The sequence below is a fragment of the Nymphaea colorata genome, chromosome 12 (genome assembly GCF_008831285.2).
Source record: "Nymphaea colorata isolate Beijing-Zhang1983 chromosome 12, ASM883128v2, whole genome shotgun sequence".
In the NCBI taxonomy this organism is placed as follows: Eukaryota; Viridiplantae; Streptophyta; class Magnoliopsida; order Nymphaeales; family Nymphaeaceae; genus Nymphaea; species Nymphaea colorata.
In genome coordinates, this window is record NC_045149.1 from 506,226 (window position 1) to 521,687 (window position 15,462).

The 15,462-nt window shown below is 36.8% G+C and overlaps 1 long non-coding RNA gene across 3 annotated transcripts; it reads left to right on the forward strand.

The window, feature by feature from the left end:
* The first annotated feature begins 1,149 nt into the window (after window positions 1-1,149).
* LOC126410624 (uncharacterized) lies at window positions 1,150-5,806 on the forward strand. Of its 3 annotated transcripts, none has more exons than XR_007575040.1 (3): window positions 1,150-1,302; window positions 1,534-1,920; window positions 5,358-5,806. It is a non-coding gene; the product is annotated as an uncharacterized LOC126410624 (long non-coding RNA). The 3 variants fall into 3 exon arrangements; XR_007575039.1 differs by having other exon boundaries at window positions 5,415-5,806; XR_007575038.1 differs by lacking the exon at window positions 5,358-5,806 and adding an exon at window positions 3,795-4,068.
* Window positions 5,807-15,462: the final 9,656 nt, after the last annotated feature.

Below are 15,462 nucleotides of genomic sequence, written 5' to 3' on the forward strand. Positions count from 1 at the left end.
AGAGAGAATAGAAAACTAGACTGTAAATAATGTTGGACTAAATCATGCTTTTACTGATTCAATTTACATCATATTTAAAAGAAAATAGAATTGAGACCAACACTTTTCTGAAAAAATTATATATTAGCAAAGGTAGAACCTGTTGAAATCATATTTATGTCAAAATTTGTCTAGAACAATTAAAACATATACTTAAAAACAATGGATCTAGCTCCAACCTTGTGGTCCTTTATGCTACAAATATTGTATATATTTCAGGATAATTCATCTCAAAAATAGTGATATGAACATGTGAAGATATGAGCACTGAAATATTGTTTAGTAAAGTTAGCCAAATTAGGCCCAAGTCCATATCTAAATATAAATCTTGTTGAAAATAATAAAGTCATGAATAGGACTATTATCCTATAATTAACTATATTGTCAATTAAATCGGCCAATCATATACCCCTTTATATGATATTGTAATAAATAAGTGAGATAAAATGCCAATAAGTAGCATTTTAAAATTGAAGGAAAATCATATCATAGAATTTGCATAAAAATGATGAAAAAAAACTGCATTCAAATTCCTTCAACTTAACTTGACTGAAGTGAAATTTATTTTCCAAGTGCAAATGCCTCTTTTAAAATTTAAACAAGTATAGTATTTTCAATTTTCAATTTTACATAAAATTGGTTGGTTCAGAAGTAGGGATTCAATATATTCAATTTGAATTGGATATCCGATCAACTGATCCAAAAAGATCATATATGAAATAAAATTTACTATTTGATTAACAAATCAATCATATTCAGATTTTAAAAAATCACATCTGATAGGATTCCTCACAAAAAACACTATTTTTCAAAAAACAAACACGTATTATACGCCGGAAACCCCTCTGGCTAATAAAATGGAAATAAGACATGTCTTTTCAAAAAAATGGCAAAAAATAAAGACGCGTATAAAATGCATTTTGTACACATCTTTGATGATTTTTTTTAAGGCACGAGGTTAGTTTTAAAAAATGGCACAACGTGTAATCTTTATAAAAAAAGTTGGCTTTTTTTTTTTTACTTGATCACCCCTTTCAATGGCAAAAATGTATTTTTAGATAGGAAAAGACGGGTTAGGTTAAAAACTTAAAATCGATCCTGGCTTTCGTCTCCTTCTCATTCTCACAGACTGAAGAGGGCAATCGAGTGAAGAGGGGACGCCGGACGGACGAGCGGTGAGAGGGGTCGACAGGAGTCGCCGGAGGCTGACGTGAATCGCGATCGTCTCCTTCATCTCCTTCTCGTTCTCATTCGACTGAAGAGGTGAGTCGTCGGATGGACGAGCGCTGAGAGGGCTCTGTTTTACAATTTAAACTTTACACTGTACTTTTATTATGTTATTTGTTGGTTAGGTGAGCATAATGGTGTTGGGAATGACTTCATTTATTAATCAGGTTGGGTCGACGCCCGACAGTTTATTAGGCCTCGAGCTTTTTATTGTACTTAAAATACTTTCTGGCCATCTCCGCTTACTGTTGTTCCTTCAATTTCTAGCTGATTAAGTTTGGCATCTATTTACGACAACTGTAAATTCTGCAACTGTGGCATGAAACAGTCGACATCAAAATCAAAGCACTCAAACTCTGACTGCTCAGGGACATCAAAAAATTCATCAGCTGCATCATTCAATTGAACAAAAGAGCCAGCCAGCCAGACATGCTGGTTTGACGTATCACGTATGCCGCTTCCTGTGATTCTTCTGCCTGCGAATCCTCACTTTCCACAGCCTGAATTCTTGAAGATCGCGGTTAAATTTTGTCCGCCTGTTCAGACTGTGAGAGCCAACCAGAATGCTAAATTTATAATGCAAAATTTTGTCTAGCTATTCACAGCAGATGCCTCTGGGGTTCATTGTCATGCTGAGAGAACATGTGTAAAGTGGTGTGTTTCTGCCTTTTCTTTTTTTCTTTTCTGTTGCTTAATTTCTTCTTGCATACACGACCCACTTTGATGATATTTGGTTTGTTTAGGGTTCAAAACTTTATCTGTCCTCTGGCTTGAAGCCTTGAACTAAGTTCTTTGATTCTTTCTTAATTTGTTAACTTGCTGAATGGTTTATGTTGTGAAATAAATTTTTAATCATGCCTAAAGGCAAAGACATATTTTGGCAACATGTATAATTAAATGAGATGGAAAATTGATTTGCAATTTCTGTGGAGATAAAATATGCAGGAGGAATTACTCAGTTTAAGTATAATTTATCAAGCCTTCTATGTCATGTCATCATGTGCCAGAAAATATGAGACAAATGGCACTAAAAGCTTTGCAAGGTATTAATGAGAGGCCTAGAAAAAGGAGAAAAATGCAAAGCTGCCCAATAAGTTCAAGTGGAAGTGGAGCATATTTAGGTTCTTTCGGTTCAGAGGACAACATCAAACAATTTCAAACATGTTCAAAAAAAAAGAAAAGGATAATATTGATAGGCTCCTCTTTAAAGCTATGGTTATGAATAATCTACCATTCAACTTACTTCGATCGAATGATTTCAAGAATTTTGTTGTTGTTGTTTCACAGCATGGCCCAGCATACTTCCCACCAAATAGTGAAACATCGAAAAGAACTAGATGATGCAAGGAAAGAGGTTGAAGCATATATTGAAGAAACAAAATCTACATGGGCATAATATGGGTGCCCTATTATGTCAGATATTTGGGAGGATACAATTAGAAGCAGATCATACTTAAATTTGTTGGTAAGTTGTCCAACAAGTACAATATTTTGAAAAGCAAAACATGTAGAAAAGGTTCCTAAAAATGCAGAACTTATAACTGAATTTTTATCTTCAGCTATTAAAGAAATAAGACAAAAAAATATTATATAGATTGTGACAGACAATAGAAGCAATTACAGAAAGGCAAAACTTATCCTTGAAGAAAGGTATTCAAATATTTTTACTACATCATGTGCTGCTCATTGCGTTGATTTAATGTTTGAAGATATCGATACTTTGAAAAATGTAGCATCTATCATGACAAAAGCTAGACAAATTGCCAAATTCATATACAATAAGCAGCAAACTTTAGATATAGTGAGAACTTACACAAAAGGAACAAAGTTAAAAAGGCCAGGTGCAACAAGGTTTGCTTCTCATTTCATTTGTTTACATTCTATTTTAAAACAAGAAGAAAATTTGAGGTTCATGGTTGCCTCCAATGATTGGAGACTTGTAGAAGAAGTGGAAAAAGATCGTGCAAGAGATATTATATATCTTATTCAAAATGAAGACTTTTGGAATATGAGTAAAGAAATAATCATGTTTGTTGAACCATTAATGAAAGTATTGAAAATGGTAGATGGAGAAGTAGCCAATATAGGATATTTGTATGAGGCACTTGATAGAGCTAAAGAAGCTATAAAGACTGCAAGTAAGGACAACAAGGAAAAGTATATACTATATTCGAAAATATTTGATAGGAGATGGACTCGTAACTTGCACAATCCAGTACATGTTGCAGCTGTTTTTTTAAATCCTCATTTATTTTAGAATAAAATGGTAAAAATGGATGAACAAGTTCGTGAGGGTTTGGAACTTTGGACATAGTGACAAGAAAACTTGTACCTCATGAAGATTATTTTGAAATAGCTAATGAGTTGGTCAAATAACATTGTTTTGCGAGGGATTAACTATGATAATTATTCATATGCACATCCATGTAAGTGTCTCATTTTACTAGTTTGTCTATTTATGCAATCAACATCCATTATTTGTTATGCACTTCTTCTTTTAAATTTTGTTTTGTTTTTAATTATATTAGAGATTTGGTGGGAGATGTTCGGTTCTTCTGTTTTGTGCTTCAAAGTATAGCAATCAAAATATTAAGTCAACCATGCAGCACTTTACCCTGCCTGTAAAAGAAATTGGAGTGCATTTGATGCTGCAAACATGAAGAAAAGAAACAATCTTGCACTATCAAGATTAACAAATTTGGTCTTTGATAGAATGCATATGCATTTGCAAAGCATGGGTCTAGAATTGAAGAAGACCAATGCAAATCCTATCTACATTGAACATGTGAACCCATTTGTTGAAGAAGAAAATTTAAATACTGAGATAGCGAACTTGTCTTCAGATTCAAAAGAGAAAAATATTGATGAAAGTGAGACAAAAAACTTCAAGGCGTACAAGAAATGAAGAAGAGGACTCCACTTCTTGGGATGAAGACTAGGACATGTTTTTTTTCACTTTCCAAGTGAAGAATGACTTCATTTGTGTTGTAAAGCCATGAAGGCAATAGAGTTTTGTTAGTAACATAGTTATGTATGTGTTTAGTTTTCATTATCTAATTTTAATTTGTTGCTTATCTAGTCATTTTTCAATTTTTTTAATTTCTCATTTATTTTATTTTTATATAATTGTCAGGATTTTTTATTTATTTTTTAAAAATTTGTTCTCCTTTTTCCCATTTGATTCTCGAGATATACAACTTTGTCGTATTATATCCATTTTTTTCTTTGCCATATAATACTCGTACATATTTTTTGTGACAATTATTCAAACTTTGATCTGGACATACATAAGTATTCGATTGGATTCAGAGATGGATTTGGATTAGACTTATTGTCAAAAAATTATCTCATATCCAACTCTTACATTTTGAAAATTGGCAAATTTCAGTTCAAAATTCGAATTTTGATTCAGATAGATTATAGAAATTAGGTTTTAGATCAGATTTGGATTTTGAAATTGGATTTCAGATTTAGATTTGAATATGACTTTTATTTAATCGTATTCAAATCCGAATATGTGAATATTCGAAAAAATGAATATGATTAAGGGTATATCCAATTTGAATCCAATCAGTTGACATCCCTATTCGAAAGCTCTTTTGCTAACTATTTCTAAATTTGAGAATAAAGCATAGTAAAATTCTCTAAGGTCGAACCTTATTTCAAAAATTATAAATGTATGAACATTCTCATCGTTGCTAAGCAAATTCCAAAAACCTTTTTCTGTAAACAAAATCTTAGAAAAATGTGGAAACAAAAGATTCAAATTTTAAGCCTGTTTCTGAACATTTCATCAAATTAGTGGGTTGATTTTGAATTTTATTTTCCAAAGGTATGTTAACCTAATGTCGGACGAAACCTGCAATTTTTCAGGATTGAGTTACATGTGCCGCTTTGGCACGCAATGAGCATAAGCTGGGGGTAGACTAAAATTTCAATATTGACCTTATTGAATGAAATGATATTCACCATATTTAATTGAATATCGTTATAGGGTGGTTCACACTATGTATATGTAAAGTTTTAGTGATGACCTTTGTGCCATAAAAGGTGCATGTGCATATTTACTTGAATGCCCTTGCATTGTACAGATGCAACATATGCATACTTAACCTTCACGTCGCATGCATTATTTCATGCAAATGAAGGAAGATGGTCAGAAAGAAACAAGAGAAAGAGGTTCCCGCTAGAGGAAGGAAGAAGAGTGGAGGTTGCCGGTGAAGAAAGCTTGGCATTGAAGCAAAAATGATTGGAATAGCAACAAATGGAAAGAACAGTGAATTCACAAGTTTTTTTGTTTGTAGACATTAAATGACAAAGGTAATGGCTTTTACAAGGATTTTTTCGATGGTTGGACATTCGAAGAAATCAAAAGAGCAGTTCCTGATGAACTGAAGGCAAAGGTGATGACAAAGCTTAAAAAGAAGAAATGTTGATGCAACAAATAATGAATGCTCCAGTTCATGTGGGAGATAATGTTACAGACAAAATAACGAGTGCATCCCAGTCCATGTGATAGATAATGTTACAATGTAATGGGTTTGAGATAGTCGGCTTGAGATAACGAAATCATGGCGTAACGAATGTGTGAGATAACAATTTCAAGTGATAAGTTTATGCATCCCAGTTTATTTCATTATTTCATAACCATTCCTATCATTATTGATCGATGGAATGGGAGAAGATATGTATAGTAAGTAGGCAATAAGTAAACAAAGACAAGATAATGCAATCACATTATGAAATGAATGTTTACGATGTAATGAGATAACAACAAGTCTACCACAAAGGTCAAAAATGGTAACGAAGGAAAGAGATAACATTGAGTCTACCACTAAATGGCGTGAGATAATGTTCTTTATTGATCAATAGACTTTATCATGAGATAATGTTGAATGTTATTTGATGGAAGGTATTTATGAGTAAAACAAATAATTTGTGAGATAATGTTAAAATGTTTTTTATTTTCTCTTAACTTTATCTATTGTAGATGACACAGTGTATGAAATATCTACATCATCGAATCGAATGACAACAAACAAGAGATTGAATTCCTCTGCGAGGAAATGAAGTATCCTGAATAACATGCTCCTTCTATAGGAATAGAGTTCAAGATGGATGAAATAAAAAATTGTAGTCCTACTATAGGATTGGATTTTCCCACTATGGAAATGGAGTCTGAGATGGAGTATTTCGATGAACATGTTCATCTTTGTAGGAATGGAATTTGATAAGGAGGACATAACATATAGTTTCTATAATTCTTATGCTTTTCGTCATGGATTCAGTATAAAGAATGGCAGGATGGAGAGAAATGTATAGGGTGTAGTTGTGCAAAGGTCATATGCTTGTTCGAAACAAGGATGACAAAGATCATTAACATGTTTAACCAAACATAGGATTGATACAAGGTGCGGTTGTGCTGCCAATTTGGAGTTGGGAAGGCATCTAAATGGAAAATATTATATTCACGCAATGACGATTGAACACAACCATCCATTAGCACCTTCTTGCATGAGTTGCATGTTGAGGTCGCATCACAAATTGTCATTGTCACGTGTTGAAATAAGTGAGCTGGCTGATAGTATAGATATAATACCGCCAAAGAAGGCATATGAATTGTTTGTTAAAGCATAAGGTGGTAGTGAGAATGTTCCATTCACATGCATAGATCATAGAAACCACTTGAAGAGAAAAAGGATAGAATCGATGTCACATTGGTCGAATCCATTCAAAAAAGATTAAGCAAAGACACAAGTTTTTACAATGCCATTTAGATGAACGATGATGGTTTATATTACAAATGTCTTCTAGGTAGATTCAAGGTATAGATTACATTGTGGATGCTTCTGTGATATGCTTATTTTTTACACAACTGTGAAGGTCAATACCCACGGGTGGCCCTTTGCTAAGTTTTTGAGGGTGAACCATTACTAGAAAAGTTGTATTTCGAGGGTCCATTCTACTTTGATCAGACTACTATGACATTTGAGTGATTGTTTAAGGTATTCACCGAGGCCATGAATGAGAAGCACCTCAAATTTGTATTAACAGATGGTGACAGTGCAGTAGCAGCTGTAGTGTCCCTTGCATGGCCAGAAGCACATCATCGTTTGTGTTTATGGCATATATTCTAAAATGCAGTGATGAACATTGTAATGAATCAGAAAACTGTCTTTAAGGAGAGTTTTGCAAATTGTGTCCTTAAATGCAAAGATAGTTAGATATGTTTGAGTGAATGTGGACACAAATGGCTGAAGCATATAACCTATAAACAATATGTGGTTTCAAAAATTATATAAGGACAATGAAAAGTTGACATTGGCATATGGAAGATAATATTTTGTGTAGGCATAATAAGCAACACACAGAGTACTGCATGCACGCTGCATTGAAAGAGGGATTGTACTCTTGCTCACAAATATTTCAATTTATGAAACACTATGACAGATTTTTGGATGGTCTTAGGGATTGTGAACTTGAAAAAAATGTCAAAACATTTGTTTGTTGGTCTCAAAGTCTGGGTATGAATATCATTGAGCGAGTTGTAGCTGTGTACACACCAACTGCATTTGAATGGTTTAAGGATTCAAGCAACTAACTGTGACATAGAATTACATGCACAACAATCAAGTTTTCGCATATATCATATGATAAAAAGGAAGTGATATTCGATTAAGATCAATGATGTGTTCATGACCTATGTCAGTGAAACATGTGATGTCAAATGTTCATGTAAGAAATTTGAATTTAAAGGTTTTTTTTGCTGCCACACTTTAAAGACTCTCGATCGAGAGAACATTCGGGAACTGCTAGAAAGATATATCCTAGATAGATAGACAAAAAAAATTAAACCTAGAGTTAATGAAGATTTCTCTCGAAATTCCTTCCTGTGATTGTCATAAGTCTCGCAACCTATCCCGCTACTAGCATCTATGCAAGACACTGACGTATGTGTAGACCTGGCAGCAAGAAATGACCATATTTATAAATACATGATGCAGTTGGCAAAGGTTGCTATAGGGAATGTTTCAATCTATGTTGTGACAGCAAGACGACAATTAAAAGCTAGCCTGAAGCTACAAGTCCTGTCACATCTCCTCGAAGAAGAAGAAGAAGAAGAGCCATGGTTTTGCTAATATGGTATTCGATAATGTTGGGGTGAAAGTTGCAAAATATGAGGTCACTAGTCTACCAGTACTTTCAAGAGAAAGCCAAATAGGAGTTTGCTAGGAAAAAAAACACCCTAGAGAAAAGAGGCAGAACTGGAAAAATCAAAAAAGAAAATCACCATAAAAAAGTTGATTGTGTTTTGTATACAAACAATGTAGTTGAGACTTGCATGTCATTGACATGTAGGCAAGATGTATATGATCGTGGCGGTTTTACGAAACTCCTGGTAATTTTTTTGTATTATGCGCATTATATATGTTTGAACTTTAAACACGTTCCGATAATCAACTTTGTTTAATTGTTATAGTGCCACATAGATTCAATTTGTCCTTCACAATAGTAGCCAAATATTGCAATGTATCATACAGTAAATGATTTTGTAACAACCATTGAAATATTAACGAAATAATGCGATAACTACACACAAACCTGATGTAGGGAAGGGTATGACAAGGCACATAGTGCCAAAAGCGAATGAGATTACAACGAGTATATCATAACGATACAACATGATAACGACTGGAATAGCCGGAATGGATACGAGAGAATAAGATAACAATGTGTCTGTTGCCATCTGCTGCCAAGAAAACAATTAAGTAAATGAAGTCGAATTAATGTGATAACGATAGGAAGGGTCGGAATGGCACCAAGTGATGAGCAAATGAAATAACAACAGAATGTGATAAGTGAATTGACACCAAAAATACGATAAATTAACATAACAAAATAATGAGATAACAATGAGTCTATCATAACGATAGAACGTGATAATGACCGAACCTGGCAATATGCGCCATATTGAAGGGCTATCATGGATAAGAAATAAGAAGATAACAATGTGTCTGCTGCCAAGAAAACAATAAGTAAACAGAGACAAATTAATGCAACAAAGGCAGGAAGGATGAACTCTTAGTTCACACTGCACAAGGTCACGAGCAAATGAGATAACAATAGAAGGTGATAAGTAAACTGACGCTAACAATGTGATAAATTAACACAATGTAATGAGATAACAACGAGCCTACCATAACAAAAGAATGCAATAACAACTGAACCTGGTAATATGTGCAATATTGAAGCACCGGAATGGATGTGAGAGAACGAGAGAGAGACAAATTAATGCGATAACATCCAGAAAGGTAATACGAATGAGATAACAACGAAAGATGATAAGTAAATGGACACCAAAAATGCAATAAATTAACGTAAAGAAACAATGAGATAACAACGAGTCTACCAAATGATAGAACACGATATGGCCAGAATGGATACGAGAAAATGAGATAACAATGTGTTTACTGCCAAGAAAACGATAAGTGAACGAAGGGAGTTAATGCGATAATGATAGGAGGGGCTGGATTGGATACAACAATGCACACAATGATGAGTGAATGAGATAACAACGAAAGGCGATAAGTACAAAAATGTAATAAATTAATGTAATGAAATAATGAGACAACAAAGAGTCTACCATAACGATAGAATGTGATAATGACCAAACCTAGTTATATGAGCCATATTGAAGGGTTGGAATGGATAAGAGAGAATGAGATAGCAATGCATCTACTGCCAAGACATGATAGGTAAACAAAGAGAAATTAATGTGATAACAATAGGAAAGGCTGGATTGGACACAACAATGCACACGGTGATGAGCAAATGAGATAAAAATAGAAGGTGATAAGTAAACTAACACAAATTTGTGAAAAATTAGCATAAGAAAACAATGAGATAACGAGTCTACAACAATGATATAACATAATAACGATAGGAAGAGCCATAATGGATACGAGAGAATAAGATAACAATGTGTTTGCTGAAAAGATGATAAGTAAATTGAAACAAATTAATGCGAGAAGCACATTACTTATCGAATCTCCAAATCTTCTTTTTGTTGTTTTTGTTTAAAAACTCATTTTTATATTAACCATGGGCTTTTTTTGTTATACCTAAAATAGCACACAAAATTACATACACAAACGAGGCGTACATGACCAGCTTCTCAACTTTTCCCCAACTTTTTCTTTCTCCTCTCCATTATTTTCTTTTCCATGACCACTGTCAGCAGTTAGTTCCAGCCATTGGCTCATGGTAACACACCGATGAGAGCCTATCTTTCTCTCTCTTCACCCAATCTCTTCTTTCCTTTTTTTTTCATTCCTTCTTTTGTTTATCTCACATTTTAAGGGTTTGTTTCTCAGTCGATATTGCAATGGCTGTCTCCGACAACAGCCCATGTCCTACGAGACTGCAAGCGTGCCATAGGCCTCCGCCATTTTCCCTTCCCTCTCCCCTCCCCTCCCACCACTTTTTTTTTTTTTGGTTAGTGGGTCAAGCAGCAAAGGCTTTGTCACTTCCTACTAACAGTGCAGAGATGGTCGACTTTATTTCTTACTGATATTAGTTATCTTTTTTTTTAGATGTTGAAACAAAAGTGCTTCAGAGCTTCGACTTTAGCATGCATAGGCTATGGTTAATTCGTCATGGCCTACTAAAGAAAACATCGTTTATGCATTTACATAAGGTGATACTTAAAATGGACATACCAATAAATAGATGGTACCAAGATAAAATGAAAAGAACTAAAATATGTAGTAAGCATGCACATGAACATTGTCCACATATTTCACACTAAGTGCTAAACATGTTTTAGCATTCATTTCAATATCAATTATTTTCGATCATGTATGGTGGATACATTGAAAACATGTGTGGATTCTATTAAACTTGGTACGTAGACAGGCATACTTTCCTCACGCTAGCACCATACCAGACGTCTTATAAACTGACAATATACGTACATTCCTAAAAATGAAACAATGCATAGTTATTTCACTCACGGTAGAGGTAAAGGCACACAATCAATGAATGTACCATACAATGTACAATATACTAATACCTATAAAAGGGCACAAACTAAAAGGGTTAGCAGTAGACCTGGGCATCCGGCCAGCCCGGCCCACTACAAGTGTGCTTGATTCCAATGGCCGGCCGGCTTGCTATCCAGCCCGCCGTTAAACAGGCAAGGCTAGGCCAGATATCGAGCCAACATCATCCAGCCCAAGGCCCGGTCGAGCTTGGACTGTCACGAGGAACATCGGCTTTTGTCTCGAGAGTTCATTTCTTCGCTGGAGTAGCAATAATGGTCGAACAGCAGGTTCTTCGGCGAGGCCACCAGCTGCCAGTACTACACGATCAGGTTCAATCTCACCGTCGTGCTTTCGGCGAGCGACTGGAACACCTCCTCTACTCAACTTCATTCCAGACATCACGGAGGACATCAACAAGAAAATAAAAAATAATAGGAAACCGACTGATGCCATGAGAAAAAAAGAGTTGAGGAGAAGCACAAGTGGAGAGGATGGGTGGCACACGTTTTAGATGGGGCATGTCAGTGGGAATAGACTGGAGTTGCCACACCTTGCATCGAGGAGCTGTCTCTAGATCTGCTTGGGGGTGGTGGGCAAACAAGACGACGAAGAAGAAAAGGAGGACGAAGACATAGAGGAGGGCATGGTGCATTTCCATTTTATTCTTATCCATTTTCATCAGCATTATTTTCGAAAGCTACCCATGTCACGAGCTAACTTTTTCAAGTCTTATTTGGCCCGCGTGGCGCCGAAGGCTTCCCCAATTCTTCAACCAGCATGACTCAATCTCGATGTAGCGAAAACATTCATCTATCTTCTGGGACTGTGGACTAGACGAGGAGTGCTACGCACTCGGCACACCATTAGCCAGGTTTATCCCATAGTAGACCATCGGCAAAGCCGTAGCCATGAGGCTTTGTCAAAACATCGTCATTCTTCCAAGTGTCTATCTACTTCCATACGAAATCTAGGTGGGGGTAGACTTCCCTTGGGAGGAAGTCCCCAGCCGAAACCAGTTGACGACTATATATCATTAAGCAAGGCGGCTGACCATCGCCCTAAGCAAGGCGGCTGACCATCGCCCTACTCGACGACGAGTATTCACTTACTCGCCCCCGTGTGACTCTACGCAGTTGTGGACACAACATATGCGTCCACTGGGGGAATTGCCCCTAACCCACGCGCACCCCCTTGCGCATCCAAATGCTACGCGTGGTAAACCCATCTGATTCCCCATTGACAGACTTGCACTTTCAAATAGACTGATGACCATGATGCATTTCTACGCTTCGTTGCTGCACCACTGCACTGCACATCTACGTGCATTGCTTTCTGCTTGACTTAGCGTTTGACTGAATCTCACATGCTTCCCGAGCAATGCCTAAGCTGGCCAAGCAGCATATCCTTCTACTGACTTGGCCGGGCCATACACAGTCGGTCTGCAACATTCTCCCACCACCAAATCGTCACTGTCCTCAGTGACTTTGCCCCTGGCAAGAGAAATTCTGCAGTCATCCCCCTTCATTTCCTTTCAATTGAGCCTACATTCGTCTGATTGATGCACTTGTCACGTCGCGACTGCCTGCCTTATCGGGTGTTTTGCCTCTAGTCCATCCTTAATTTCTTCTCACTTTTTTGTCACTGTATGTACTTTTCCTTAATAAAGCTTGGAACATCTCCGACGACCACTAAGTCTCAAATTTCTGAGTTGTGTTGCCAACCTTCCTCGAGTCATGTCAACACCAAGGGCCCTTACCCTTCCTGGACAATCCTTTTTCACGTCGGGCCTCTTATCCTATCTGCCTCAGCGAATGGCTCTCCTGGCCCTTCTGCTCCTGACACCTAGATGTCGTCTTCATAACGTGTGATCTCCATCTGGCCAACACCAACACGGTCACTTGAACTAGTGTCCGACGAACATGCCTAAACCATGGGCACCAAACAAGCCAATGTTTTTCAGAACCACTTGTTGATTATGTCTTTTTGCAGCATTCTCATTTTTCAAGTTCTTTTCAAGAAATCGTCTGCTCTGATACCACTTGTCACGGGCTGACTTTTTCAAGCTTTATTTGACCTGTGCGGTGCCGAAGGCTTCCCCAATCCTTCGGTCAGCCTGACTCAATTTCAATGTAGCGGAAGCATTCATCTATCTTCTGGGACTGTGGACTAGACAATGAGTGCTACGCACTCGGCACACCATCACTTAGGTTTATCCCATAGTAGACCATCGGCAAGTCGTGGCCATGAGGCCCTATCAGAACATTATCATTCCTCCAAGTGTCTATCTACTTGCATACGAAATCTGGGTGAGAGTAAACTTTCCTTGGGAGGAAGTCACCAACCGAATCCAGTTGACACTATATATCATTAAGCAAGGCGACCGACCATCGCCCTACTCGACGACGAGTATTCACTTACTCGCCCCCGCGTGACTCTACGCGGTTGTGGACGCAGCATATGTATCCACCGGGGGAATTGCCCCTAACCCACGTGCACCCCCTTGCACATCCAAACGCTACGCGTGGAGAACTCATCTGATTCCCTATTGACGAATTTCCACTTTCAAAGGGACTGATGACCATGATGCATTTATACGCTTTGTCATTGCACCACCGCGTTGCACATCCACGTGCATTGCTTTTTGCTTGACTTAGTGTTCGATTGGATCCCACATGCTTTCTGAACAATGCCTAGGTTGGCCAAGCAGCATATCCTTCTACTGGCTTGGTCGGGCCATACACAGTCGGTCTGCAACAACCTAGGCCTGACCAGTTGTTTTGTTGGGCCAAACTTGGCTGGATGGGTTGAAACCAACCTAATCCATCACCATACCCAGACCCGGGTAAGGCCGGCTACCAGGTGCCAGTCTAAGCTTAGGTGCCAGTCTAAGCTTAGTTAGCAGTGTACCTTCTATAAAGCAGACTTTTGACATCATTAGTAAGTAAGAAACCAAATAAGCAAAGAAAAAAAAAAACTTAGTGAAGACCCCCCTTTTATAAAATTTGAAGATATCACCATAGGTTTCTCTTATTTCTCACCACTAAAAGAAAAGAAAATAAAAATAATTTTAATTAAAAAGATAGTTATGAACATAAGAAAATCTCTTTAACTCCTTAGAAAAATAGTAGTCTGAAGAGCTGAAACAATAAAGTTATAAAAACATTGTAGTTGCAATAGCAGTAAAAACTAGTAACAAGAGAATAATTCTCTTATCCTAACTTGCAGTGATAAGAAAAAAATGATAAATCCATTGAAAGAATCTTGCTCAAGGCAGAAAATCAACATTACGAAATCAACCTTTCAATTGTGAGTAAAGTAGAAGCAATATAAATATCCAAAAAGACTAAATTATGAGAAGAAAGACTATACAACTAGACTATGCAGAAAATATTGCCAACAAAGGAAATACTATATCAACGAACGGTGGAAAACAAACTCATAATTATCTGCTAAACCAATCAAGTTACCCTCAAAAGTTTAACACCAGCCTTGATTATTATTTCCATTGTATAGAAGTTTTAAGAATGCATAAAACGTAAAAGAAAAGAAAGAAGGCTGACACTGGCTGGCTTCAATGTTACTAAACAAATCAAATGTACAAAAAAATGCGTTTCGTCAGATTCTTAGTAGAAGGGCAATAAAATACAAAAAAAAAAAATGTCAACGAAAATCTTATTATGTCGTCTTTGTTCCTAGCTAAAAAAACCAAGCAAGAGAGAGAGTTCTTGCCTGACTGTTAGAGAGAGATGATTCAGATGTGAGACGGCAAAGGACGATCCCCTGATACATCGCATCAAGAAATTGAGAGACATTAGGGCTGAGGATAGTAAATTGGGTCGGGCTGGGGAAGGAGTGTGTTATTATGGAAAATTGAAATATACTGGCTGTCGAATATTGTCAGCGAATATTTAAAAGTCGTGACCAAGCTGTTGCTAAAAATGCTATAAACCGTTGTCATGCTTGTATTTTTATTGCATGGTACTTTTTAGCTATAGTTTTTCAATATTTTGTCATCTTGTAATATTGGACAACTGACAATTTCTCATGTTATTAAATTCGTCAGGTTTTATAAGGTAATGGTTCACCCATCTGCCATGGCTTTCATGCAGGCAGCATCCTTGGCAAACAAGCCAACTTGGTGTAGCATAATCGT